Consider the following 26,586-nt stretch of genomic DNA (forward strand, 5'->3'; position numbering starts at 1 on the left):
AAGGCCTCATTAAAGTCAAATCAGTGGTCATGATGCTTGGCTTACTGTTGATACAAAACTTCAAAATGCTATTATTGAGATGTTGTTTGGAAATAATATTAAAGAATGTTATTTAGAAAACTATGCAGTAGCTCTTGCCTCACACGATATCCTGTGCAAGACCAAACGTTTTAACTTTTTTTTAATCTCCACTGTTAAGGGATCATCTGGACATTTTGTCTGTGGCCTCTGAACTTTTCACAGAAAACAACATCTGTAAACTTTGTAGGTGCCAAAAATAGCTCTCACAGAATTCAGATGACAGTTTGCTTTCACAGTACTCTGAACCGCAAACATATTATCTGGTCAAGCAAATCAAATCTTTTTATTTAGATATCTAACAGAAATGAGGCAACAGTCAACATTTAACATCTGGTATGACTTTGCACATTGTCATTTTATATATTACTGATATATTCAGTGGAGTTTCTACTTCCATACCTGACAGGACAAAGTAAATATGAGTTGCTTTAAAGTGTTGGGTAACACACTTTTTTATGACAGTCCTCAAGGGACCCTCAGAGCTCTAACTTAAAATATCAGGAGAGACGCAAAAATATTTTAGCCAAGTCCAGCTCAGAGAGTTATCCATAAAGGTGGAGAATCAGACTGGAAATCCTCCTTGACGCACAGCCCCTTGGTCAGGGAGACATGGATGAAATTACTTCTGTTATGTTCAGTTAAATGGTTTTACGAGAAGAGGTTTCCCCAATACGCTGTTGTACTTAGAATGGACTAAAACTGGCATTTCCTGGATTTTCCCAAATGCTAAATTCCATATGAACCACATGTACCAGTTCAGAAACCAAACCTGTAGTTTTTATGCCATTTAGTAAATGCTTTATCTATATCACAGCTTCACATATTTGTCCATTTACCCAAAAATTATGTCTTCAACGTATTTCAGCTATGCAGTTAAAAGCAACTGATACTTCATAGTGGAAATAAAAAGTGACACTGGTGCAAGTTACACATCTTTAACTGTGTGCACTGCCAAAGGTAAAAAAAAAACTCATACAGTCTGAGCTGTGCACCATCTGGTCAAAACCCTTCTTTTTAACGTCTCATGGGGCTTACAAACAGAAAACCGTATAAATTAGTACAGGACACAAGCTTACTATTTTTACGAGGCATTATGAAACTGTGCCTCAGTTCTTAAAGATTAGACGTAAACAACAACAATATAAACCCCACAAATCTCTTCTGCAAAGCTGAACCAGAGGGGACTGAACAGTATTAGTATTGGTGGACTTTAATCATGTGTTGCAGAGAAAAAAACCTTTGCAAAAAGTTCAAACAGAAACCTGCAAATCCAGCAGCTTCTTAGCAGCCTTGTGCAAGGTTTCAGAGAATTAGATAATAGGGTGTTTTGGGGAGAGGTGACTTGAGTTTCTTTGTTGTGATTTGGGGATTGAAAGACCACTTTTGCAATATGAATCTTTGAACTTGTGGATGTGTCCAGTTTTTGATTGATTATTCGGCTGAAATTGGGTGCTTCGGTTTCAACATCATCACCAGATAAACAGAAAAAGTAGGCGCACCACCACAAACGATCACTTCCAAGAGAAGATTTTGTGAAATACAGATACAGCCTCTGGGTCATGCTGATAAGGCCTAGACATGTTGCAGGTCAGCAGATAATAAGTAAAACATGCTCATATTTGCGCTAATATGCTTGTTAGCGCCTACATTTTAAAAATAAGGATGCATAGCAAACAATACAAACTCTCACACCAGGGTATCTGTCATGTTTCTGATATATTTCGCTCTAATTAAAGGCACAGGGTGCAACAGAGGTAGAATTAATTTGATTGTTGATTGATTAGCAATAAGGTCCAGCCAAGATTTGAACTCTTTAAAAAAAATTAATCAAACTAATGATATTATTACATTTACATTTACTCATTTGGCAGACGCTTTTATCCAAAGCGACTTACATTTGAGGAACAACATACAAGCATCAACAGAACATCAATTACAGATCTACAACAGACAAAACATACTAGTAAGAGCAGCAATAAATACTAGTAAGAGCTCACAGTACATATCACATCATATTATATTCTTAACTTGTGGTTCCCATTCCCTTGCTAGGTTAAATTTACGTTGCAGAAAAGTATACTGCATGCCTTTTGAAAAGCATGCACATGATTTAGTCTATAACCAACTACTGTTGTGTCTCAAAACAGCACATTTACAAACAAAGCGTAGCTTTTTGTTGAAAAGTGGTGGGGACATGTCCCCAGCGTCCCCGGTGTAAATGACACCTATGTTTACAATTTTGATCGTTCAAGTAAGACATCAGCAGATACAGGAGAGTTAAGCTCAATCAACTGTTAGGGTCCTTGGTGTGGTATGAGAGATGTCGTTTGCCTGATATCTCAGTACAGTGTGATTCCAAAAAATATATATTCGTCTGAAATTCATACACAGTAAGTCTACATGTGCTACATTAATGATGGCAGTTATGACAGGTGTATTTTGTTAAAGTTTGATGCGCTGAAACAACATTAATTTTGCATGCACTCACTCATAATGACCTCATCCTTGACCCACATTCACACACAGATTCTCTTTTCCCTCCCCACACACCAGTCTGTTTGCTTTAAGTAAGTGTAAATGGTATCCATGAAGCGCCTCCTAAAAGGGTTAAGCTACCTATGCACTCTCACCCCCCCACCCCACCCTTTCAGCAATAGTCTTCAGCTAGGTAGCGTGTCCTGTCAGGTTGCAAATGCACTCAGCTATCCATCTCAAGCAGCCACGCTAGAGGTAGTGTGGGGGTAAATTGCTAGCAGAGCTAATGGCACGTTATGTAGCATTAAACTAAGCAGACTGGGCACTCGCCTCAAAAACCAAAGCACTGGGCTGAAAGAGGATGGGGGAGAAAAACATCTCTTCACTCAAAAAGACCATCTGTTCTTAGGTTTTGAGGCTAATTGGCGGTGAGAGCTTTGATAGGAGGCGTGGAGTTCTGCTAGGTATTTTTAGGTTAGTGGTTAACACTACAGATGTGACAAGCAGGAAGGAGTAGTAGGAGCTCATTCACAATCAGTGTTGATGCATTATGTCTTGGGAGAGTGCTATGGGAAATATTGTACTAACACTCTCCAAAACACATTCCTGGTCACACAATGTACTAAATGTGGCTTGGAAACTCAGTTTCTTTTTATCTGAGTTGCAGTGCTGTGACATTTATGGGGCATACTATCAGAGGGAAAGAGTGGAGAGCACAGAAGCGAAGTCAACAACTGGCAATAAAAGTGAAGTCCAGCTAATTTTTTCTTAATTGCTTTTATGGTCTTACAGCACTTCACAACACCCATACTATTAACAAAATGGAAGCAACATCTGAAACCTTAGACCTCCAGAGAACAAGCTAACATTTGAATTAAATACACAATATGAAGAAGAAATATATACTTTTAAAAGGGATGTACCTATACTACGATGGTTTGAATTAGAGCCTAACCAAAATGAGATTTTTAAGACCTATTTTGATATTTGAGGATTTATCGGTCATAACTATTTTTTTTTCTTCTTTTCAGAAACACATTAAATTAACGATTAAAAGATTATCCTTTCTAGTTATGAGGCCGCACCAAAATAACATTTTTTAGTGTTACAAAGAGTACTTAAAAAGTAAAAGTACAGTAGATTATGCCGGCTGATTGCTGTGTTCTGTGGTGGATTTGTGGCATTCCCTTGCCAACAGGGGAGTTGCAGAGTGCACTCTGGAGGACAAACTATGCAACGACAACACTCATAACATGATTGAAGAATCCATCTCTCTTAGTTATAAAAACTGATACAGAATTATCTACAAATAGATCATATCGGCTAATAATTTTGGCACGCTAATTAATAACTTCAGGGTGATTCACATCTACAGCAGCATGGTTACTCTAGTAGACTGTCAACCGTCAACCAAGAGACACAATGCACACAGTACAGTGTTTCCCATTCATTGATTTATTTGTGGAGGCCCGCCACAATATTAACGCTCACCACCACATATAGATTTTCAATATTTTACTATTTAAAATGAGTAAAATCGTAAGTCACTGCAAAGCTATGTGAAGCGCATAGATTCGCTCTGCCCGTCCCTTCACTCACTTGCTCTCTCTCACAAACACATTGACAACGGATCTGTCTGAGATTAGCCCCTCCTCTTTGTGTGCACAGTCTGAATCACAACATGATCATGCGCTGGCAGAAGGATTGTTGCCGGCCGAGAAGATTCCTGAATCAATCCGTAGTTGAATGGTTCGTATCATGAACACCGCTCCACAAATCTGTCCAAAACTAATGCATTCAAGTTAACTCCCATGTAAGGAGCCTAGCTAATGAGGATAACTATGTTAACTTTAGAATACAGGGTTGGGTTGTCGAAGTTAGCACGCTGTACATAGCTGCTAGTTAGTCCCCACACAGTATAATAAAACATGTTTTTCACATTGCTAGCAGTCTTCCTATAGCAAGCAAGCAAAAAGTTTTTTATATAGCACCTTTCACAGACACCAGGTACCAGGTACCTATTTGTTCTTTGATGATGATTATTTCAGAACCATCTGATACTTTAATCACGGCTTACAGAGATCTGACATGTGAGATGTTTAAAAGTTCCTGTAAGAACTATTAAGGTTAAGGAATGTACAAATTATTTTGGTCTGATGGGGATGCCTAGAAATTTCCCATTAGGTCAACTTTCTTCTCCTACCACAGGTATTTTCCCTGGGCAAGCCCCTGTAATGGGTGTGTACACTAGCATAAGCACAGCTGCACCGAGTGTGTGTATGTGTGTGTGTGTGTGTTTATGTCCATGCAAATATCTGCTTTATGATTGTCTGTACTGCATTTAATGCAAGTCATGTATGAGTCTGCCACTACGTGTGAGTATGATGCAAAATGTAAAAAAAAGCACGGACACATTTCTTTCTTGTCTGTCTGCTGTACAGTATGTGCGTGAGGGTTTGACATTATGTGTTTGTGAACATGAGTGTGTATAAATGTGGCTTATTCAGGGCAGATGACACCGAGCTGTTTTGCAGCCAAGCTACCTCCCCCACTGTGGCAGTTGATAGTAGATGACAGTGTCAGGAAAGCAGACCTGGCCAGGCCACAGTGAAACCCCACATTAACCTCGTTTATCTGTGTCGTAGCTCATCACCTTACCCTGCTACTACACACACTCTCTCTGATGATCACATTGGTAAAAACACATCTGAGCTGCAGTGGACACACAAACAGCAAAATACAGTCAATGATACATGCATACATGCAGGACATCCTTGTAAAAGAGATTAAAAATCTCAATGGATTTCTTTCCTGGTAAAATAAAGGTTAAATAAAATAAAAACAAACATTGAAAGCTGTACATAATATACATAGTTCGCCCAGTTTTCATATTCCTCAACACAAGTTCTCACTTATCAGCAATCTTATGCAGCCAATGAAATATGTTATATGTTAACTATGACAATGAGTCAAATCTAGCAAATAAGAGTTGCAACTGGACACAAAGTATAAAAGTGGACCTCATATGATTATAAAACACAGATAACTATAGTAATAGGAGGGGCATTACTGCTGGCTTTTCTTTAAAATAAGCCCTGTCATATTTTTTTTACTTTAAAAGTGTAAGAGCAGGAAGATATTGAATTCTCTTGATTTTATCAGCGCAGTATCATACACAACACTCGACAGAAATTAATTTCATTAGGTATACACTGCCATATTTGTCTTGTGCTAGCAGACAACTGAGGAAGACTTTGTGAAAGTACAATATTATAAAAAAAATTCTAGTCCAGGCTAGTGAAAGAAAAATAGATAAAGCTACACTCTCTAAAGAGGTCCTGATACTGTAATTGGTGATGGACTCATAGTGCTCATGGGCAGGTGGGGAACATCCTGGCTCACTAGGTCTTATCTCTGTCTACAGCATTTGAGCACACCTCCCTGACTGTCATAGCCAAATGTCCCTGTCCCAATGTCATGTGCTTACTACATAGCCAAAGGAAAGGCCAGAAATAATAGCCAGTCAGTCAGGCAGCCAGACGGGTGTTCAGAAAGCTTGTCTGCTAGCTAGCCTGCAGCCAAGCATCCAGCCAAATGTCCTGCCAGATGAGGCAGATCCATGGCCATACATCCAGTAAAAAAGATGAACTGGCTAAGCCACAACTACCAGTCAGCAAGTGAGCCATACAGACAGACCGACAGAGAACACCAGCTTGCACTAGACACACTAGACCTCTGTCGGAGAGGAAATAGTTTCAGGCTTACAGACACTGTTTTAAATATTGCCTGTGGTTTAGTTGCACGGGCTTGTCTCCACCTGTCCTCCAGTGCCCACCCATGCATGCGCCTGACCATATGGCGACCAGAGTTTTCATACAGCGATGCATTGTCAGAAAGAGGGGGGCAGTGACAATTAGCCGCGGACAGACTGGAATTCAGGACTTCGCTGCACATGCCGCATCACGAACCATTAATGAAACGAGAAGTTCAAGGTTGCATTGTACTAACCCTCCTCTGCCATGTGATGTGCCTTGACATCAGCATCCGAAGGAGTAAACAGTATTAATGGAAATCAAGCTTGTGCCAAGAGCAACATTGGTGAAGGGTAGGGTGGGTTTTGGTATTCCAGGGATTGTTTCTATCACTGGCCATTTTCCTGTTATTGAATTCCTCTCTCTAAATGCATATCCTCCTGGCTCAGACTTCAGTCATTGTTGATACCCACATTGCATCTGAGGGTCTGGGGGCTTCACTCCGAACAATTGAGGTAGAACACCAGTAAAAATAGAATAGCACATTAAGAGTAATTTCTTAACTGAAATGTACATTTTTACAGATTTAGTATAACAGGCACATAAAGGGACCACGTGCATACATTTTAATCCAACATAAAGGTGAAGTTTATTTTATTTTAAGGTGCAATTTTGTATTAATTGGCCTTGATCTAATGATAAAAGTACAAAGGCACCACTACAAAAATTAGGGTTCAAACAGCAATGCTTCCATTTTAGCCTCAACATGCCTGTGTTCATATGTGGAAAGCCAGTGAAGGATTATGCTCTTGTCATAGAAATGCAACATGTTTTGTTTACACGTGCATTTTGGCACATTTTGGTACAAATTTTCTGAAAAGATACTGCCATGTCGAAAAAACAGACTTCCCGTGCTACCTTTTACTGAAACTGTGGTAAGAGTATGAATGGCAAAGTAAAATTTACACTTTCTTCGGATCAAGTCCATAGAGGATTTTGGACACTAATGCTAATATGGAACTAAGCAGGAACCTCCGGGTCTGAGAACTGAAGCGAATGCAGATGTCCCTTAAACCTGCATTCTATCGAACGGCCAGCAGGGGGCGACTCTTCTGGTTGCAGAAAGAAGTCTGGTTGCATTAGAAATAATCAACACATTCTCATCTCAATGCGTCGTAACTGACGCTTTCAGACAGCGTGACAAAGCGTAAGGATTTTACGCTAAAGGTACCCTTCAGCGTCCGTATGAAACGCCCCCGTTTGCTACGTTACGGCCGATGTGCGCAGCTGTAGGGTTAGCCAGTCGACATTCATAAAGTCAGTGACTTAGGTTTAGGTACTAACATTTCTGATGGTTGTGGTAAGGGTAGGAGCTTCGGGTGGCTGTCAACACCTTTATCACGAACGTAGCTAGCTAACTAGCACTAACTAGCTTCCGAAAGTCAAATAACTACGCTTTGTCACTCTTTCTCAAATCGTCGGTATATGACGTCCTGATATGAGAATGGTAAAATGACCCAACTTCTTTGCTGATTTATCACCTTACTAAACACCTTCATAATGAGTTTGTGGTCTCACTCGATAGTTTCATGTCTTTTTTAATACAGCATGATGTTCATTTAGTAAATTATGGTCCAATTTAGAGGAAAATAGACGATAAAGCAGAGTATTCTTTAGGGCAGGGCTACCTTGTGATTGACAAGTCTTTACCATGGTGACTTGTCAATCAGGCTAAAGTGACTGGCAAGTTTTGAATCAGCATAAAAATTAATTTGTTCTTCTTAAACTTTTATCATAATCTTTACACAGACAATGCCTGTGAATGTGATGCTAATGTCCGGATAATAGAAATCCTTACATTTGTGCTCCAATATATGAACATGACCCCAATTCCTAGCATTCTTCTTTGATCTCTCTTCTTCATCACTATCTATCTGGCTGTGTCCCAGGTTGTCAGCTTATCCCTGTCCCAGGCCTGGAGCTCTAAGGGGAAAAGAAGAGTCTGCAGGAGCTGTCTGACTGCCAGTCAGTGTCAACTCCCCACTGTAATCCTCTATTGCCTCTGATAAGGATAAGGCAGAGAAGACTACGCTAGCAGAAGAGAGGAGATGAGACGGGACAGGAAGAATATGTAAAACCCAGTTGCAAGAAGACACGGAGTCATGGAAGACTGAAGAGAACAACAGAGGCAGAAATGTATCAGACAAGTTAAATGTTAAATTTGATGTGTGGAAATGAGTAGAAATAGTATTTAGAAAAGAGGCTTGGAGAATAACCACTTCAGCAACAAACCCAGATTCCACCCACCACCTAAAAAGGTGCTGTGGCTTTGTCATTAAGTGAGCTACAGTTGAAAGACCTTAGAGGCAGTGCTCTGTTATGAACCATATAATACCATTAAACACAGAAAATAATTTCACATTTCCACATTCCACATTTGGATGTCCTATAAAGAGAGAGCTGTTATAAGTTATGTTTGCGCCTCATTTAACTTGGCCCTCGAAAGGCCAACGCTTAAAACCCTTTCCTCTCACCCAGGCTTTGCTTGGAGTATGATCAAATATGAACCAAGGCAGAGAGATCAAAGGAGGAGAATACTGAACTAACTTTTGCATGATGACTTCCATGCACCATCACATTTGATGTACAGCTCAGGCACAGGAACTATCTTTCTAGTTTTTGAAACAGCTCTGAGGATTTTGACCAATTTCATGAGTTGCTTAGATTCAAATTGGTGCAGGAACTCAAATGTATAGCCTAAATTTTTGTTATTGGCCCATAAGGGCACTCATGTCATCATTTAGACACTATGCACCCGGGAGTTCAGTTCAGTTTCGCTGTTTACAGCAACCTTCCTGCCATATAGACAATTGTATATCATGTCAGCCACATTGGCACCCATTACAGAGCCAAAGCCAACACACGGCTGAACAAAGTCCTGAAGCCAGCTTCCCTTTTTCACATGGTTATTGAGCCATGCAGTGGCTTATCGACCCGACAGTGTAACACAAGTTTGTAGGATGGCTTTAGTCCTCTCTACCTCAGCCTCTCTCTCTCTTATTCAGACACTGGGACTACCTTGGTCATTCAGAAGATTGGTATTGATTAGATTGCCACTTCAAAATAAAAACGGTAAGCACAGAAACAAGATCACAAAGACTGCAAATTTATACACACAATAGATCCACAGGTACTGTAAGGTGGTACACAAAACAGCAACCCTGAATGTTATAATGAATGTTTTGAGTGCATTATACATTTACAAAAATAACTAATGGGACTTCAACAAGTGTATTAGTGAAGCTCAATGATTCACAAGACCATAAAAAGTGGTCTCATTGACCCTTATATTATATTCACTCTTTACAGATGAACTGCAGATTTAAGTGCCTGCTGTGGCATCTCAATTGAATTGTTATTGCTGTCCCATTCAGACAGCAGTCTAAGACACACAAGCAATAAAGGCCCACGCGATCACACAGTGGAATGTTCTTTCACACAAAATACAAAAAACTCTCATTGATCCCCTTTTAAAAGCAGTATTCTGTGTGTGTCCTTTCTCTTGTGTGCATGCACGTGTACTCAGTGCGCTCATGAATAGAGGAGGATGAAAGGAAAAGCTGAAAAGGTCTGAACGCACTGCATGGTTCAACCAGACAGCTCAATCTCTTGATCTGCCCCCACCCACCACCCTTTATTTTTTCCAGAATCATTTTTCTCACACACTCTGTTTATGTCCCACTTCAATACCATACCATTTAGCTGTGCTTCTTCTCTGTGTAGCTTGTGTAGCTTCTTGTATAAAAGGAGATGGCCATGGGTTAGCCTTTGACAGCAGTCTGGTGTGAATGCAGCAGATAGGGGTTGACATAATTTTCATTATGCAGCATCAAACATAAAACATTTTGTGTGTGAAAGTGGTATAAAGGATGGGCAAGTTATATGAATGAGAGAAGGGAGCAAGGAAACAGGAGAACAATATCTAATCGATATGCTGAAAATTGTGGCTTGTGTTGAAAACACTTATTCTTTAGCCCTTATTTGCGTGTGATTTGTTTGTGTGTGCTGCTTTGTCGCTTTTGTACAGTGTACAGTTACATTTGGACACAGAATTGGAGCAGGTAAATATTTTTCTATGTATGTTTGGATTATTATAACAAGTGTCTATGTTTGTCATGGCTCCTTGCACCACCACCATGTGTATGTGTGTTTGCAGGGCTGTAGTGGTAGTAGTAAACTTTGGCTGCGCATAAGAGCTGATGGCTTCTTATTGAAGGGGTGTCGTATTCAACAGATTATTATCTGATGCAGCATGAGTTACATACATTTCCATGTCTAATTTTTCTGGTTACCACTGCCTTATTTGTCTGCCCCAACACCACCTAAAGCTTTTTCAGACTTCAGAGCAAAAGCAGGGTTTGTTTGTTTGTTTTTATGTGTGCTCACATGATCTGAAGACAGCGCATACCAAAATTCACAACAGAGCAAGAAAGTTTATTCACCCATGTAGATTCCAAACATCTCAGGGGATATGGGTAAAAGTTATTTAAAATGTTCACTACACCTCTGCCTGCCATGTGTAACATGTCAACGTTTTTCTATAAGCCAACATTGAGAGTAAGTACTGTTGTAACTAATTTCTCTATAAATGCACACAGACGCATCCACAAACACCTGTTTCAACCATTGGTCGATTCATTTGCCCCACCTACCCATCATTCGCTCTGCCTGTATTTGCAGGTTAGAGAATAGAGACATTTCTGTCACTTATTCATTCAACCGTGAAACTTCAGCCCCAATCATTACCTGACTCTGTCCACACTGACACACAGTTTATTTCAGCACATTCCAGAGACAAAGATAAGACTCTAGCATGATCTAGCAGATGTGTGTATTCATGTGTGTTTGAGTGCGTGGGTCGGTGTGCACATATGGCTCTGACAAATGAGCCAAGCTCAGTTAAATGGCTTGTGATTAGGACACATTGGCTTCTAATTGCCTCTCATTACCATTTGAAAGTGAGTGGCGGTTGGAATCAAAGGCTATGGTGGCAGTGGTAAGTATGTGTGTGCGTGTGTGTGTGTGTGTGTGTGTGGTACGTGGGTGGAATAGCATGCCTGATTCACAGTGGCATGACCGCACAATAGAGCACTATAGTTAGGTGTTTCCCTATTACAAAGCCTTGGTGTTCATCCATCATAACTAAGGCAAAGCATCGGCTTTAAGAAACCTGAAAATTATTGAACCTGTCTGGGAGTACCCAGATACCTAATCAAAACCCTTTCAGCTCCAATTTGAATTTGCTTGAATTTCAACAAGTGACCAACTACAAGTACTCCCTCTATTGCCCCCCTTAATATACATTTTTTCCCTCTCAGTCCTTGGAAAACCTCAAATAACTACATATTTTAGCATATTTTCATGTCAATTTTATTCAGCACATGTTTCATTCTTACCGCAAACGCGGAGGGTCACACACTACACGACGTGACAATGACACTGTCCCCCGACGGCTGGTCTCCAAACCACGTTTTGTCAAGAAAACAATGTAAAATGTAAACCGGGAAATGACGCAAACTGGGAAATCTACAAACCTACACATGAAACAGCTGTTATTTGTTTTTATAAAGATAGCAATTATAAAGACAAAGAATATGGATGAAAGAATGGATTAGCACATGCAGGTAGCAGGGATCATCTGAGCTACAGAGAGAGCTGGATGTGAGTAAAAAGAATCGGCAACTCTTCTAGATATTTGGCATGCTAGATATCTGGCTGGCTCGGCAATGTGTCAGAAATGTGTCAGGGAGCCGTTTTGATGCGTTGTTGAGTAGTTCACACATAACGACTGGCGACCGCCGATCGATCACTCATTTATCCCAGAATACAGCCCGATGGTCACCGAGCTTGCCGACCAGCAAATCGGGCTAAAAATCGTGTAATGTAAACTAGGCTTTATAGAGTTCATGCTCAGCTATAAATGTCCATTTTACTCCTTGGTTACTACCTATGTCCCTTCTCCAACCTACAGCTTCTACAACACAGAGATCCAGATGTGTCAAAGTCTCTGCATATTAAACCGAAACGAAACTGAAACTATTTTAATTGGCTCCGAAATATAACTCAACAAACACCATGGTCTAAATATCTCTACTGATAACAGTTCGTTTTCTGCACAAGTTAAAGGCCTTGCTGTAATTCTTGACAGCACCCTTTCCATGGAGCCTCTGTGAAATTAATTCACCCAAAAATCCTACATATCTGTCCAAGGTTATAACAAAACACCTTCTTGTGACCTTCAAAATGTACTAGTTTAGATTGTTAATCATTTCCCTAACTAAATCTTAAACAAATTTTCTGAGGATATGAACACATCACTCCAATCCACCGCATATTTTCAGGTTCAAATTTCTATTTAGGGGTTGTACCAGAACAGGTTTACATGGTTTAATTTTTAAAAAACACCATATTTTTTGTCATACTGCACATTGCTGTGTGTGAAGGCTTCGTTTTAGCTATGGAGTGATTCATCTTACCTCTACATGATCTGTGTTGGGAGTTGCACATGCGCAGATCCTAATTAAGGACTACTAGCCAATCAGAAGCAGAGAAGGGCGGGTCAGCTAGAAGCCGGTAAACCGCTTCGGTTCAGCTGTACATGATGCTGACCAGCTTGGCGACATAGACTGGAGCAAGAGTTTCAGAGTGGTGGGTTATTAATCTGTAACAAGTGTATCTTTCATCCATAAAGTTTAAACTGAGCTCTGTCTCTACATCACGGTAACAACTTTATGTCCATTGACTGCCTGTAGGGTAGCTAGTGTTTGGAAGGGAGAGGAGGTGTGTGCTGTAGCTCAGTGTTTTTCCACCGGTGTTTTTGAGGGAGTGTTGGACTAGCTGCTAGGCGAGTGTTATATGAGGCGCATTTAGCTTTCATGCCTGTGACGTCACCGGCATGAAAGGGAAATGGATGGACTACAAACGAGCTGTTTTCAAGCAGTTCAGAGCAGTGTTTTCTGTGGAAGATGGGACTTTGGGCTTTTTCACTTTGCAAACCTATTACGTGCACAGAAAAGGTATATAACTCAATAAAGGAGAGGGAAAAAGCCAAAAAGCATAATACCACCTCTTTAAAATTATTCCATGGACTCGCCCCACTCCCCATTCTTGTCGGTGTCATTGATGTTACGCTGTCATGACACTGTGGTATGTAATACTACACTACAAATTTTACACTATGGCTACCTTAGACCATGTAGATATTGAAGAAGAAAGACAGAAGCAGCTATTGCTATATACATACATCAAACATGAAATATCACCTAATCTGTGAATATATAGGCCAGGTCATTAAAAGTAAAAAGAAAGTATTCACAAAAATATTAGAATTTCTGCTCAGCTCATCCAAAACATACTATACTAGACCTATTCAACTATTCAAGAGGTTATACTGTATAAAATATCAATGTGGGGATTTCAGCATTAAGAATTTATGATCACATAAGATCACAGATTTCTTTTAGTACTTCAACTCAGATCACTTTAACAAAAAAAAAGTGGGTAGTGCAGATTAAATCTTACTTCTCCTAAATATATCTATGCTAGGTCATAGACAACCAACTTTTATCAATCATGTTAATAGTGAAATAAACACACAGAAGAAGTGCACAAGACCTATGGCAAACAACAAATGCAGCTAAATTACACTGCCTTCTCCCAGCCACTTTTCCCAAAGAAATTGAAAAAAAAAAAGATGAACATGTTTTAGCCATGTCAACTGTCTAATCAAGTGTAAAGAAAAAATAGTGTTAATAGGATAAAGCCAAAGCCTAACTATAAAACAAATGTTGAAGCTGATCAGGGATTTAATTGAACAGCAAATATTATATTAAAAGTGATCTGCTTCCTAATGCACAATGTTGCGAACGAGTGAATCAGAAAGCAGCAGGAATTTGCAGTTTTATGTAATATCTAAACTGACGCCATCTGCCAGCAATCAGTGAGAAGAGCCAATTGTATCAATTATTATATATTATATAAATACTGTCTTGGCAGACACACATTTTCATAAAGAACTGGATAGAGGTTGGGTTAAATAATGTGTTTGCTATATTGTGTAAAACCTAATTAAATAACTCCAGCAGCTTAATTCAATACATATTGATTTGTATTGTCATTAGGTTTCAAGTAACTGTATTTGTACTGTAAAGCAATATTTTTGCAAATTTACATGAGTTGGGGAGTAGTATAAGCAGTACCTGAGATTTGAAAGATGCTGCACGAGAAATCTGTTCTTCATTTTTTATTAGGTATATGGATGATTCAAGTAGCCTAGAAACTTTTTGTGTGGCAGTCTGATAAAGGGTGAGGACCTGATACAAAAATGATAAGTTTTGGTTGAAATTTCCCTTTAAACTGTAAACTTACTCAGTTAAACATTCCCATAAGAATTGTTTATTACACAGTGAGTTTATAATCTTAATGTATTCGGTAGGCCACTGTATTGATGAATCATACTTAATATTTTCCAAGCCTTGGTTCAAAAGTGTGGGTGTATGCTGGCATAAGTGTGCACATAACTTTTGATGAGATATGTGAAAAGTAGCAGTCCTCTTTAAGGTAAATCGTTATTTCTTTGCTTATGGGAGGGCAATTCAATAGGCTGATTCAAACATGAAAAGATGCATTATCAACAGGTAGGTCTAATGCCGATTTTTTGTTGTTGTTATTGTTGTTCAAAATTGCAAATAATAACAAGTATAAAATTAAATTCATAATATCAGTGAAACCATAGGCTACCCACTTGGGACGCATAGCCTACACTGTGTGCAACTCCGAGGTGTAAACAGAGTAAAAATAGCCTGCGATCACAGACTTCCCTACAGTCCCGTTATATAATGGGCCAGCTAGGATGAATGACATCACGGGTAGTCCAGCAATCACAAACCGTATGTCCTTTACAACCAGCGGGCAATGTAAAACACTGTGTAGTAACATATTACATATGCAACAACAAATATCTTTAATAATCACAGAATAAACACAAATACATGTCACAACGTTTTTACAAACGCTGGACAAATTATGTGGACTGTGGTTAGTTGTTCTTCGTCTCTTTACGTGAAGAAAGCACTTCCGCGATGGTGAAACGTAGATAAAAAATTAATGTTTGCCTTTGACAGTCCTTGTCAGTAAGAAAAGAGTTCAAAAGAACACGTATACGACTTGAAGCAACGTCATTTAGCAGTGTATGTCAATGTTACGCGCTTAGAACTAGTCTGCAAAGAGCAAATGTTTGAGCCGAGGTCGAGTGGCGCAGTTATTGGAAGTGCAGCGCCTGCCCTACACCAGCTCGACCGGCGGACGCGCTCCTCGCTCGGTAAGAATCCAGCCAAACCTCCGCGCTCTTTCGCCCGACTTAAACACTACTTTGCATTTTTGTTACGAAATGACAAGTATATGCACCCGTCCTTTGCACGCCCCTATACCGTTTGGTCACTTAAAAATAGGTCAGAGAGCGAAGTAAACATTTTCCAAGGCTTTGAAGTAAACCAGCGCGTCAGCGCCACCCTACCCAGTTCTTCCAGCCATTTTCTCTTCACATCTCCAGAAGAGAAAAGTGGCATGGTGAAAGCACTGACAGGTTGGTGAAACGAGTACTGAATGAACAGTTTTGGGTGACTTACTGTATGGTGTAACGGGTTGCTGAGTTTGTGTCTCTCCTTGTTGCCAGGGCTCCCCAGCTCGGCTCCGGCGCTGACGGTGGAAAGCGTCTCCCCTCCTAATGATGTTTGCAGCGCAAAGCTTATAGCTCTCTGTCCCCACCTTCAGAGAGAGAAAGAGAGAGGAGGGGGGAGAGAAGTTCAAAAATGGAGCAGTTTGTAAGCCACTCGTGCTAAAATATGAGAGGGCTCGGAGCACAGCAAACAGCGACAGAATAAGGCTCTAAGTTCACTGACAGTACTAGGGCGTGAGAATACAGGTACATTGGCTATGCCATTGGTGTGTCAGGATATATTAGCATAGCAAATTCCAGAGGGGTGTGTGTGCGTGTGAGAGAGAGAGGTTTAAATAAATATTTTTATTAAAATAAAAGTCAGAGGAACCTATGCCCCAATCAGGAGTTATTGCTTGTTTTGCGTTTTAATAATTAATTTTATTTTAAATATCCAATATAACATAGGGCTTTCCTTATGACCTGCCCCAAAAAGTAAGCAGCACTAGTAGCAGCAACTTTCCTCCAATGTTAATAAACATTTCAACTGTAATCCCCAAGGGTCATTTTGAGGTACTGAGTATCAGAATCAGTATCAGAATCAGGTTTATTGCCAGGTACGTATTTACATAGGAGGAATTTGCCTTGGTATAAATTGGTGCTTACAGTACACATGAACATAAGCCATTTTGTGCTCCCTTTTCCACTACATTTCAGAGGTCAAGATTTTATTTTTTACTCAGCTACACATGACAGCAGTATGTTGTTCCTTTGCAAATGAAAATTGTACATATAACACATGATCAGTTCAAGAAATGTGATGCATTGCTATACATTAAACTACCCAACATTATATAAAGTTGTAGAATGAAACAATTAATTGCTGCATGTGAAAACATCAGTAATGACAATCCAATAATATGATAGTATTAGTATAGCATGAATACTTTTACAACTTTACTACTACCACTTTTGTAGTTTTAATTAAGCTGAATACTTCTTCCACTCCATAAGAGAGGGTAAACTTAACTGATCCCATGCATAGAAAATGAAGTCAAAACAGCAAAAAGTGTGAGAACATATGTGTGATAACCTTAAACTGCACGAAAGGCGCAAGGCACAAAAAACAAAGAATAAAAGTTAAGAAATATCATAAACACATGCAAAATTTTACCATAAAGTGCATCAAGACTCTGGAATATCACAAATACACAACATTCTTTGAAAAACAAAGCAGACTCAGTGAGGTCAGCATATAGAGTATTCAAGATGCAATTGACAAAGTTGCTATTGTTTGTTCCACAAGCTCAGTCGTATGTTTGATCACATGTTGGAGAACTCATACCATCTTCACATGTGATTGCACATTAAACCTCGGACATCTTCTCAGAGAGCTGCTGTCAACAGGCCACAAGGGCATGGCAGGCATTTGACATAGAGAGCTCGAGATCTCAGAGAGAATTAGCTCAGTTGAAGGCAATGACTGATAGTTAGCTGACAGTGACAAGGTGGAAAATCTCAGCTGCTGATAGCCTATCTTTTCACACACACCCACAAACATCCACACTATAATGGAGTATTACTAAAAAACATGTTGATGAAAGACTTTTTTCACTCACATGATTTGGTTATTGCTAATTCATCGTAAGCTGCTAAATTCAACCGGCTTTCTGTGGCTCAGTCACTTATTTCACAATTTCAAATAAAGTTTCCTTAACACGATGTGTTACCACTAGCCAAAATGCAGACTATCATAATATTAAAAGATAAACCAAAATCCACCATTATACTGTTGCTGAAAAAGTATTAAAATCAACTGATAAAGTCAACATTAAAGAAGCATGTAAACACCTAGTTAACCCCTCCCATCTATTTTCACTGCTGACCTCTGTTACCTCTCCCAGATTTCCAATATGGCAAATTTCGCCTCTTTGTCACAGGTGGGTGCAACCTGACACTGACACACTGGCTGCAGAGTGACAGATGATCTGGGATGTATCCCACTCCCTGCCAGTCACTCAATAAGTGGCCTATTGTCCAGCACTCTATTGTGCTCGTGTCACATGTATGCCAAACAAAGAGACAGAGAGGTAGGCTGCCCTGTGTGCCAGGAGGCTAACATTACATTCATGGCCTGGATGCATAGAAATGAAGAGACAGCGTCTGGTGGTGAATGGACTTTGATATTTGAATGGCGACAGGAATGAAGAGTTTAAGTTCACAACCATTTATTGTGCAGACTATCTGCATACTGTTTGATACTTGAAGTCCATGTTGTGCTTCCTGTTGTGTCACTCTCATATTGTGTACTGTACGACTTGCTCTCACAGGATATGCGATAACATGTTCCTAAATGAATCACCAAGTCTGATTTGTGATTTATTAATAAGTTTGCTATATGGGTATACACTTACTGACTTCTACAATGATTTGATGAATGGACCTACATATTTTATATTATTGTTACTTATTTCATTGGTTTTAACTCACGTGTCTTATTATATTATTATATTATTATCATTATTATTATTATTATAAGCAGCTTGGCAGTTGATCTTAAATATCTTAAATATTAATTTATTCTTAATTTTCAATGGTTTTAATTCACGGCTTATTCATTTCTACTGGTTTGTTGCTGGTCTTACTTACTGGTCTTATTTTATTTGTTTTTATTTGATCGTTCCCAGTGTTTTTAATTCACACGCATTATTCATGTGTCTGTTTTAATTGTGTTTACTTATATCCACATAGTTTTTGTGGCTGCAACTTCCATGGTAGCTCATGCTGTGCAGCATATTGTGCTTCCACCTGGAATGAAATGTGCTACATAAATAAAATGTTGCTTTGCTTTGCTTTCCCTTGCTTTGATACATATGGAAAGCTCCAGGACAGGACTTGTTGACTTTTTTACAGTTCGAAAGGACCAACACAGGTAGGAAAAGTCAGTTAGGCTGTTGCCTATCTGCCAATGACTTTATTTGAATGACTTGCATCATTCAGGGTATAATGATTATACATACTGTAGTGTGTGTGTGTGTGTGTGTGTGTGTGTGTGTGTGTGTGTGTGTGTGTGTGTGTGCATGCATGCGTGTGTGCATGGTGCAGGGCCATGGCATGCTTGAGGAATAATAAAGAACTGCTCCTAGGGGAGGAGCAGATTCTTTGAGGGTTGGGTTACTCTCTAGAGATGTACCTGTTTTCTTGGTAGGAGGTGTGAACAGTATACACTGAGGGACAATAAAGTGTACCAGGTGTGGCTCGTATGGGAAGAGCCCTGAGAAATGGAGACTGACTGTTTAAATCTGCATTCCTGTATGGCTATTTTGTGAGATTAAATGACCCACATATGACTCATATTTAATGCCAATGCAATTCTTTAACCGCAGCTATTAAAAAGCTTTCTTTTGGGAAAAGGACGCCAAAACTAAATGTTAGAAACGGGAAATTACGAGATATGAGATCATCTCTGTCCAACCTATTATGAAATATATTCAAACTTTCTTAGTCTGTAACCACAAAACCAAGGCAGAACTCTATTTGGACATTCAACTAAATGACATACATCCACTTAACTTACACAAGTATATACAAAGAAGGGATTTGACACTTCACCTGGGATATGAATAAATAACACACTGAACTTAAATCACGCACCAAGGTATATCAATAATTAATCTTCACCAGCCTTTGGACATAGCCCTTATGGGATTTTCAAAGATTTTAATGGTCATGGACATCTCTGTTTTATTGGACAGCAGAGTAACAGAGTAGCACAGTGCCTGAAGTGCATGACACATAACATAGTACACTGAGCTATTGAGCACCAGCTCCTCAGGCATTTAGATGACAGCATTTTTTTCAAATGTATGTGAAGTTTATCCTTTATCTACCACCAGCCAGTGTGAAAATATAAGCAGGGGAAAGAGTAGGCCACTGCATCGACATGTCAGTCCTTCACATTCTCTGCAAAATCCAATAAAGACTTTGTGAGGAGAAGTTGAACGCTCATCCTGTATGCTTTGAAAGCAGCTGTCACTTCAGATTTCAAGGCCACAGTGTCTGCTGAAGTTCTCTCTGTGCACAGGCGGTGTTGTGTTTTACAGCTGCTCACTGCTCCCCCTCTTGCTTAAATGTGGAAGTTTTACAAGTTTCAGGGCCAGAGACCGGACAGCATCATTATCAAACACTTTGCAAGGAGAATAAATGGAGTGCTCCACTTTATTTTGTTTTTATTCTGTATAGCAATATCCGCTTTGGAAAACAAATTAACATTAATATATACTTCTCTACTTTTAAACTGAAAAGAGGATAACTTTTGAAACACTATTATTTTGTAAGTAACCTTTTATAATAGTGGTTTGCAACCTTCATTGTCAGACTTACCTGCACAGCCCTATCAGGAGAATTCAAGTATGCCTTTATCAACACTGCCATGTATTTCAACCATTTATTCTATTTCGACCATTTTACCCATTACTGTTAGCGCTCTATTTCAATTGTTTATCTGTTAACTCAATATCTATCTATTCATTAATTTTAGCTATTTTAACTATTATCCAATACTTTTAGCTATTTCAGTCTATGACTATTAGCTAGCAATCTATTAAATTTCAGTTTATCAATACAGTTTAGCTGTGTATTTTAACCATTAATCCATTACTTTTAGCTAAGTAATTTTTTTAATTTTAATTAAGCTACTTGACAAGCCATAAGACAGTATCCCAAGCAACTGCAGATATATCCCCTTAAGGTAAGAACCTATGGTAAGTGTATCTATATATTTTACTTGCCAATAAGCGCAAACATTTCTGTATGCATGCCAAAATTGCACTACATTCTATATCTTGGTATTCATTTTTTCAATGGTATTGATGCATCTCAACCACATGTGATATCTATTGAATCCTAAACATGAAAAAAAACTCAAATCCAGCTTCTGCAGCATCTTAATCAGTATATAACAATCACAAGCTCACTAATATAGCATGATTTTCACACCTCTCTTAACAACCACATTACCTAGGCTTAAAGTTGCCCCAGGTGTAATCCTACAGTGAATGCATGCTATCGGCTAACCTGTTCTCACACACCTTCCCTATTCCACTACAAGGGAGAACGAAGCAGGAAGGATTAGGATGCAAAGAGAGTTCCTAATCTGTGTATTAACAGCAGCCAATTGAATCAGGCTGCCTTGGACGGGCAGATTTTGGGAAGTAATCTGTAGGGTCTTAATGTGATCTGGGTAAAAAGTCCAGACCTAATTGGAATGGAGAAACTTATACTTAGATTGCTCAGTCAAAGTTGTGCACAGTATGTAGGTATATTCTCAGACATCATTCTCACACTCTCCGTCTCTCTTCTCAGTCTAAACACACACACCGGCATGCACATGCACACAGCATTTCTGCTCTTGCACATGCCTGCACACAGAGAAATCTGACATCTGAATGTTGCTATGAGTATTGCAGCAGATCAGAAATGGCATTACATTATGAAACATTAAGGAGTGTGTGTGTGTGTGTGTGTGTGTGTGTGTGTGTGTGTGTGTGAGACAGAGCCGAGTTCCCTCAGTATGAAAAAAAATAATTGGCTCTTAGTTCTGGACCAAGAACTTATTATTAGACTACTGTCTTTGTGAATGACACTGCAATATTACAGGAACACATAAACTGTTGTTTTTACCCTTTGTACTCAGTATTCAAACTGCAAGTCATTTTAGTGGTAATATTTCATTCCACTTTCACCCTTACTGTAATTCTCTCTGCATAAGGTGTCAGCCTTTCTTCTCCCCAAAATGAAAATGCTCATGTATCATAAATGAGGATGGTTACTCAGTCAACTTTTCTAGCTTAATAAGGGTAGAAAAAATGTCTGTTATGCCCGAGCCACTCTCCTCCTACTAACCAGTGACTTTAATTATTGACCAGGCAGGGGACGCTCTCCAACACACTTCTGTATGCACACAAACACACACATGCATACAAACAGTGGTAAGTGATATCAGGACAGGCTTTACAGTACACAGTCGCCAATGCGGGGGTCAGCGAGGAGTCAGTTGGATAATAGATGAGCTTGAAAGAGGCAGCCAACAAATCTATAGCACTTGCCTCCCACCCTGCCTGTCTGCCCGGGTGCCTGATTTTCCTTTTTGTGTGTGACAGTGTGACTGTGTTAGAGGGACAGAGAGAGAAACTGCCAGTCTGAGGAGCCACACAACACAAAGGAGAGGGAGAGAGACAGAAACAGAGGTAAAGGAGTGAAGAAGGGAAAGTAGAGCAGAATGTCCCGTTGATCTATTGTGAATGTGGCGTGCAAAAATCTCGTTTTGGCTGAACTGGGTTTGTCCCAGTTTGCAAACATAGAAACTGTGCTAAGGAGACAGGTATTGGAAACAATAACTTGATTTATAGATTAGTCTATTGACAGAAAATGAGTCAGAGCTAGATAAGAAGATACCACTTTCATGTCTGTATGGTAAATATGAAGCTACTTCTGATAAGCTTAGCTTAACACAATGACTGGAAATCAAGGGAAACAGCTAGCCTGGCTCTGTTCAAAGGTAACAAAATGTCGAACTATTCCTTTTATTATCCTATAAAGGGGAAATACCACAATTTGTTTGGTGCATCTTCTCGATTTCCTATATTTCCCATGTTATATAACTGTAAATTGAATATATTTGGATCTTGAGCTCTTTGACAGACAAAAAACTAATTCAAAGACATTTTATAGACTAAATCTAAGTCAAAATCAAATAATCAACAGATTCATGGACAACGAAAACAATCTACAGTTGGTAGGGGGACAGAAATTCAGTTTAATTTTGTTTATTTAACAGTATGAGAGGAATAAAGTAGAATCACACACATCTACCAACTTGAATAAATAAAATAAAAGTTAAGTAAGTAAATAAATTCCCACACACTTTCTTCTAACTTTCCTTAATCAGTTCTTTCCTGTTATGTTTTCGTATGTGACTTGTCATTTCACTGCAGCCTGGGCAGGTTTTAAAGGAGCAGTGTGTAGGATTTAGTGACATCTAGTGGTGAGGTTGCAGGTTGCAACCAACTGATAACGCTTCTCTCACATTCCCATTCCATGCATGTGGGAGAATCGATGCTGGCCACTAAACATACAAAAGGCTCTCTCTAGAGCCAGTGTTTTATTTGTTCGTTCTGGGCTACTGTAAAAACATGGCGGTGCAATATGGCAGACTCTGTTGAAGAGGACCCGCTCCCTCTGTAGACAGAAAGGCCTCATTCTAAGGTAACAAAAACACAACAAATCTTATTTTCAGGTGAAATATATTTATGAATACTTCTGCCAGTATCCCCCTAAATCTAACACACTGGTCCTTTAAACTGCTTCCGCTCTTCCAACTCCCCAGCTTTATGAGTACATTCAGTTCAATTCAAGTGTACAAGAGCCTTGTAATAGTGGTCTAAATAAATAATAAGACTTGAGAATGTGCTTGTTATAGTGAAATGTAGAGGCCTGACTGTGAAGCAAAAAAAGAACGCTTTATCTACTATGTAATCTTCCCTCACCCTTTTATTATTTGAATGCTGTACTCTTCAAGTGCAATTGGACATGAATATCCACCAGGCCAGATCGTCTAGACGCTCAATTTCAAAGGCCTTTTAAAAATTTGAATCAATAAAATTGCTGTCTCATCAACAAACTGCTTCCCTAGATGCCTGGCCACAAGAGGCCTGATAACATTGTGCTTGTACAAACTCAACAACACCATCAATTAATCTTTATCGATGTGTCTCACTGCATGTGTAGTGGTTGTCAAAAGCAGAGAGGAGCGGTCTCAGTGAGGCAGAATCCCAGGATGAAGGCTGAGTGTGTTCTCACTGTTTGTTTATGCTGGATGACAGTGAACCTTCACGTTTGCACATATGCTTATGTGTTATCTGTGCATGGGGGAGTGTGGATTTATGTTTTTACAGTAAACATGTTCCCACTTAAGTATGGTGTGGTAATCATTTCCCAAGGATGTAAATGTACAGATTTACTGGTAATTTGAGTGCAAAAATGCCAGTCAAAAGTGATGTGACACTACCTACATTTTGTACTATTGTGATAATTATTTACATACAAAACACAATACTTCTTTGTGACAGGTTCTACTGTACTGATGTGTAAAACTGCTCCGCCGTGAGATAAAATCTGCAGGCATTAGTAGCTACTCTAAGCATTGCACAAACTACACAACAATTAACCCGAGAACCATTACCTCTCAAACAATAATGGAAACACACAGCCATGATTGCAAAAGTGTGTATTTACCATTTTCCCATATTCAATTTCACATAACTTACATATAACATACCTGATTGTGGATTACAAGCATCAACATCTCACTGTGTGTTACCAACATGGAGAGCATGTCATTGCGAGGATTTTAGCCGTGGATGAATGGTTTAGTGAGATATACATTATGTCCCCATATGCTTATAATAAGTTAATTAATATACACATGGGACATTTGTGGATACATATTGATACAAATAAAGAAAATTAGAGAAGATTTGATTTACTTCGATGGAAGCCAAAATTCTGGTTGACGGAGAACAGGAAATCAATCTCTATGAGTTAAACTTAAGGGAATTACTGTAACGTAGGAATGGATAGACTGCTGTGCAGTGTAAAAAGGGTAAAAAGGAAATGGCTAAAAATAATTGCAATAGTAACACACTGACAGCCAAGAAAGACATGGCTGGTGGGAATGGGCTGGGAAAGAAGTTAAGTGTGATCAAATCAGCTAGCATTGAAGAAGATTAGAGTTAATTTACTTGTGTAAAATGTTCAGACACACACTACGTTCTAATAGCACTACTGAAACAAGGACAACCAAAACACCTTTGTGTTAAACATTTTTCATTACCATTCACAGTTTTATGGCTTTATTGGCAGCTGTCCTGTTTGACCATTAAAGTATGTAAATTCTTTGTCATAGCCGTCCTTTCAGTGCATTTATATGCTGTATGTTCTGTGTACAGGCCTCATAAAAAAGGGATCTTGATCTCCGTAAGGATACCTTTTTGATAGCTATCTAAATAATATTTGGCAAATAAAAGATACAAGAATTAATCCTGTAAAGTTCAACGTTCTATCTTGATCTGTGCACTATGATATGCATGCATGTGTTATATCTGTGTGTGCGGGCCTGTGTTTGTGAGCGTGCTTGCTTTCCACTCTATTAATAGCAGACCTCCAGTAGCTGACCCTGCATTAACACATGTTGTCAGTCAGCAGTCCAGATTATGACCCATCAGATTGTTACTATACCATCTGGGAGGGGGTTTCTCAGATCACCCTACACCCTCACCCCTTCCTCTGGTGTCTATATATTTTATTACATTATGAGAAATGTTTACTCAAACTGGCGCCACCGTCCCTATTCATTCTTTTAACTTCTTTTTTCTAGTTCTCTTCTGTGTAGTTATTCTCCTACCACCTCCTCAAACCATGTCTAAACATGCATACAATCACATGCATAAATGCTATATATATATATACACATTTGGACATACAGTAAACCTACACCACCAGTCTCTTAAAGATTATTTTAGATATGCGAGTATGTGGGACTCCTGGACTACATACCTCCACCAGGGGGAACCGGTTGGTCAGTCTGCTGAGGCCCTGCTGACGAGGCACTAATCCTCGGTAACTCTTGGCTGTCAGGAACTTCTGTGTCAGTCGTATAACCTGCTGCTATGCATCAACACAGCCTCACAGAGGACACAAATGCTCAGTCTGCTGAAGGATTAAATGCACAACTCAGTACAGTATGTTCAGCATGCTGATTAATCACACAAACACACACACACACACACACACACACGCACACGCACACTGCAAACCCTTAAAGACTGTCTGTTGAACTCGTTTTATCAAAATACTATTTGTTCTCCTGCAGTACATTTTTCAAATGGAACACTTCTTGTGAATGTATTCCCAATCTGATTCTGTCGATGTCTGTAGAGCTACTGTATATAAACAAAGATAAATGTTTGGTATAATTGTTCACAAGTCTGTGTGGACACAAGTTGTGCAAGAGTGTACATGTGTGGGAAAATAATGCGTTGTGTGTGTGAATTCACAAGAGGGAGAGGTACAGAGGGTGGGGCGCATATATGGATGTTAGGCAATGTAGAACAGCTGACAGTTTTTCTGCTTTGTAGACAGACACACACACACACACACACACACACACACACACACACACACACACACACACACACACACTAACTCACCCCACAATAAGACTACTGCTCTGTCATGGAGTGCTTACCACTTCCTCCTCCTCTCTACTTGTCTCCACCCTCTCTCCACATATAGTATAGTACTACATGCTCTAGTTGACAGCTCATGCCGAGCCAGCACATTCCACATTATTACTACTTCAGATGTTTGTGGCCCAGAAGCGTGCCGATTGGCTGAGCTCCCTCCGACACTGGGGCATGGAGAGCCAATGAACAGCCTGCTCTGGGGAGCGAGGAGACAGACAGAATATTCAAAGGGAACTCCCTCTGCTGGGTAATACAGACG

The 26,586-nt window shown here is 39.5% G+C and overlaps 1 protein-coding gene across 2 annotated transcripts in view; it reads right to left on the bottom strand.

Moving 5' to 3' along the window:
- atxn1a (ataxin 1a) overlaps positions 1 to 16,131 on the bottom strand; it is a 93,314-nt gene extending 77,183 nt beyond the window's left edge. Inside the window, exon 1 of one of the 2 annotated variants that reach the window (XM_038725607.1) lies at positions 15,995 to 16,131. The gene's annotated coding sequence lies outside the window, so the exon portion shown is untranslated. The remainder of the gene's footprint in view (positions 1 to 15,994) is intronic. The other variant, XM_038725608.1, reaches the window with a different exon arrangement.
- Between the last annotated feature and the right edge of the window lie 10,455 nt (positions 16,132 to 26,586).

This window comes from Micropterus salmoides, unplaced genomic scaffold (assembly GCF_014851395.1).
Source record: "Micropterus salmoides isolate LMB-PRFRI ecotype aquatic unplaced genomic scaffold, ASM1485139v1 Ms_hic_scaffold_17, whole genome shotgun sequence".
NCBI lineage: Eukaryota > Metazoa > Chordata > Actinopteri > Centrarchiformes > Centrarchidae > Micropterus > Micropterus salmoides.